Source organism: Oncorhynchus tshawytscha, unplaced genomic scaffold, assembly GCF_018296145.1.
Source record: "Oncorhynchus tshawytscha isolate Ot180627B unplaced genomic scaffold, Otsh_v2.0 Un_contig_18324_pilon_pilon, whole genome shotgun sequence".
Classification (NCBI taxonomy): Eukaryota; Metazoa; Chordata; class Actinopteri; order Salmoniformes; family Salmonidae; genus Oncorhynchus; species Oncorhynchus tshawytscha.
In genome coordinates this window covers 1-3,398 of record NW_024604514.1, presented here as the reverse complement: position 1 = coordinate 3,398, position 3,398 = coordinate 1, and the positions used below count along the sequence as shown (strand labels likewise).

Sequence of the window (3,398 nt, the reverse complement as noted above, 5' to 3'; positions counted from 1 at the left end):
GCCGAGAAGCGATAACCCACAAATGGAACCCTGCAACCGCCGGGCCCCGGGGGTCTCGACAGACCTCAGCGGGTGGGTTGGCAAGAGCCGGCTCCTCCAATCCCACCCAGCCACCCAGCCACCCAGCCACCCACCCAGCCACCGTTTCCCCGGCTACAGACAGGCAGGTGTTTTTTTGTCCAAAAAAGTCGCTAATGCATCTTTAAGTCACTATCCTGGCCCATCTATGTCAATTTCTCTTGAAACAAGATAGCGGGCTCTGCAAGAAGCAAAGCCGCTCCAAAAATACGTTGAACTCGTAAGTGTTCCTCTCCACGGAAGTCTTTAGTAAAAGGCGAAAGGCTTGTGCGTAATGAAGAGAAACCAGAGTCATATGGAAGTCAGAGGTCGGGGGCCCGAGACACACTCTGTGCACTGTAGGCCGGGGTCTCCCGGAACCCACTCTTCCAAGTTTTCGAGGCCTGTGGATGAAAACGCCCTTTTTTCAGTTTGAATGTTTCTTTCCTTCTCTTCTTCTGCTAGCTAGCTAAGCTAAGCTAGGCTAAGCTAAGCTAGCTGTTTACATAGCTTTGTGAATGAGTATTTTTCCCTTGACAACAGGAGAAAAGTGTTGCACCGTTCCCGGAGGTACTGCAATACCGGGTCGATGCGTGGAGCGGACGGAGCAAGCCCCATTTCCGACTCCCTGTTCGAAAAATCCATTTAATATGTAGTCCCCCGATGGGGGACGTATCAGATATTAAACTGATAAGAACAGATACTACACTTGATCTGAGCCAAAAGGCCGAGAAGCGATAACCCACAAATGGAACCCTGCAACCGCCGGGCCCCCGGGGGTCTCGACAGACCTCAGCGGGTGGGTTGGCAAGAGCCGGCTCCTCCAATCCCACCCAGCCACCCAGCCACCCAGCCACCGTTTCCCCGGCTACAGACAGGCAGGTGTTTTTTTGTCAAAAAAAGTCGCTAATGCATCTTTAAGTCACTATCCTGGCCCATCTATGTCAATTTCTCTTGAAACAAGATAGCGGGCTCTGCAAGAAGCAAAGCCGCTCCAAAAATACGTTGAACTCGTAAGTGTTCCTCTCCACGGAAGTCTTTAGTAAAAGGCGAAAGGCTTGTGCGTAATGAAGAGAAACCAGAGTCATATGGAAGTCAGAGGTCGGGGGCCCGAGACACACTCTGTGCACTGTAGGCCGGGGTCCCGCGGGTGCTCCCGGAACCCACTCTTCCAAGTTTTCGAGGCCTGTGGATGAAAGAAGGTCACAGACACACAGAGAGACACAGAGAGACACAGAGAGACACAGAGAGAGACACAGAGAGAGAGAGAGAGAGAGAGAGAGAGAGAGAGAGAGAGAGAGAGAGAGAGAGAGAGAGAGAGAGAGAGAGAGAGAGAAGAGACAACACACACACACACACACACACCTGGCCCAACACACACACACACATCCTTTTTTTTTTTTTTTTTTTTTTTTTTTTTTTTTTTTTAAGTAAAAGGGCGGGAAACTGGGGGCCCCATTGAAAGGCGCTTCGCCCTTTTTTCAGTTTGAATGTTTCTTTCCTTCTCTTCTTCTGCTAGCTAGCTAAGCTAAGCTAGGCTAAGCTAAGCTAGCTGTTTACATAGCTTTGTGAATGAGTATTTTTCCCTTGACAACAGGAGAAAAGTGTTGCACCGTTCCCGGAGGTACTGCAATACCGGGTCGATGCGTGGAGCGGACGGAGCAAGCCCCATTTCCGACTCCCTGTTCGAAAAATCCATTTAATATGTAGTCCCCCGATGGGGGACGTATCAGATATTAAACTGATAAGAACAGATACTACACTTGATCTGAGCCAAAAGGCCGAGAAGCGATAACCCACAAATGGAACCCTGCAACCGCCGGGCCCCGGGGTCTCGACAGACCTCAGCGGGTGGGTTGGCAAGAGCCGGCTCCTCCAATCCCACCCAGCCACCCAGCCACCCAGCCACCCACCCAGCCACCGTTTCCCGGCTACAGACAGGCAGGTGTTTTTTTGTCAAAAAAGTCGCTAATGCATCTTTAAGTCACTATCCTGGCCCATCTATGTCAATTTCTCTTGAAACAAGATACCGGGCTCTGCAAGAAGCAAAGCCGCTCCAAAAATACGTTGAACTCGTAAGTGTTCCTCTCCACGGAAGTCTTTAGTAAAAGGCGAAAGGCTTGTGCGTAATGAAGAGAAACCAGAGTCATATGGAAGTCAGAGGTCGGGGGCCCGAGACACACTCTGTGCACTGTAGGCCGGGGTCCCGCGGGTGCTCCCGAACCCACTCTTCCAAGTTTTCGAGGCCTGTGGATGAAACAGTTTGAATGTTTCTTTCCTTCTCTTCTTCTGCTAGCTAGCTAAGCTAAGCTAAGCTAAGCTAAGCTAAGCTAGCTGTTTACATAGCTTTGTGAATGAGTATTTTTCCCTTGACAACAGGAGAAAAGTGTTGCACCGTTCCCGGAGGTACTGCAATACCGGGTCGATGCGTGGAGCGGACGGAGCAAGCCCCATTTCCGACTCCCTGTTCGAAAAATCCATTTAATATGTAGTCCCCCGATGGGGGACGTATCAGATATTAAACTGATAAGAACAGATACTACACTTGATCTGAGCCAAAAGGCCGAGAAGCGATAACCCACAAATGGAACCCTGCAACCGCCGGGCCCCCGGGGGTCTCGACAGACCTCAGCGGGTGGGTTGGCAAGAGCCGGCTCCTCCAATCCCACCCAGCCACCCAGCCACCCAGCCACCCACCCAGCCACCGTTTCCCCGGCTACAGACAGGCAGGTGTTTTTTTGTCAAAAAAAGTCGCTAATGCATCTTTAAGTCACTATCCTGGCCCATCTATGTCAATTTCTCTTGAAACAAGATACCGGGCTCTGCAAGAAGCAAAGCCGCTCCAAAAATACGTTGAACTCGTAAGTGTTCCTCTCCACGGAAGTCTTTAGTAAAAGGCGAAAGGCTTGTGCGTAATGAAGAGAAACCAGAGTCATATGGAAGTCAGAGGTCGGGGGCCCGAGACACACTCTGTGCACTAAGAAGGTCACAGACACACAGAGAGACACAGAGAGAGACAGAGAGAGAGACAGAGAGAGAGAGAGAGAGAGAGAGAGAGAGAGAGAGAGAGAGAGAGAGAGAGAGAGAGACACACACACACACACACACACACACACACACACACACACACACACACTATCCTGGCCCAAATTTTTTTTTTTTTTTTTTTTTTTTTTTTTTTTTTTAAAAGGGCGGGAAACTGGGGGCCCCATTGAAAGGCGCTTCGCCCTTTTTTCAGTTTGAATGTTTCTTTCCTTCTCTTCTTCTGCTAGCTAGCTAAGCTAAGCTAAGCTAAGCTAAGCTAAGCTAGCTGTTTACATAGCTTTGTGAATGAGTATTTT

General features: G+C 49.9%; 7 non-coding genes across 7 annotated transcripts; all 7 read right to left on the bottom strand.

Moving 5' to 3' along the window:
- Window positions 1–255: 255 nt before the first annotated feature.
- Window positions 256–372, bottom strand: LOC112242055. The gene has a single exon (XR_002952426.2). It is a non-coding gene; the product is annotated as a U5 spliceosomal RNA (small nuclear RNA).
- A 233-nt stretch (window positions 373–605) lies between these two features.
- Window positions 606–796, bottom strand: LOC112247806. The gene has a single exon (XR_002953123.2). It is a non-coding gene; the product is annotated as a U2 spliceosomal RNA (small nuclear RNA).
- A 231-nt stretch (window positions 797–1,027) lies between these two features.
- On the bottom strand, window positions 1,028–1,144 carry LOC112247809. Its single transcript, XR_002953125.2, has one exon. It is a non-coding gene; the product is annotated as a U5 spliceosomal RNA (small nuclear RNA).
- Window positions 1,145–1,659: 515 nt separating this feature from the next.
- On the bottom strand, window positions 1,660–1,850 carry LOC112247803. Its single transcript, XR_002953121.2, has one exon. It is a non-coding gene; the product is annotated as a U2 spliceosomal RNA (small nuclear RNA).
- A 239-nt stretch (window positions 1,851–2,089) lies between these two features.
- LOC112247808 lies at window positions 2,090–2,206 on the bottom strand. The gene has a single exon (XR_002953124.2). It is a non-coding gene; the product is annotated as a U5 spliceosomal RNA (small nuclear RNA).
- A 235-nt stretch (window positions 2,207–2,441) lies between these two features.
- Window positions 2,442–2,632, bottom strand: LOC121842013. The gene has a single exon (XR_006080875.1). It is a non-coding gene; the product is annotated as a U2 spliceosomal RNA (small nuclear RNA).
- Window positions 2,633–2,875: 243 nt separating this feature from the next.
- Window positions 2,876–2,992, bottom strand: LOC121842014. The gene has a single exon (XR_006080876.1). It is a non-coding gene; the product is annotated as a U5 spliceosomal RNA (small nuclear RNA).
- Between the last annotated feature and the right edge of the window lie 406 nt (window positions 2,993–3,398).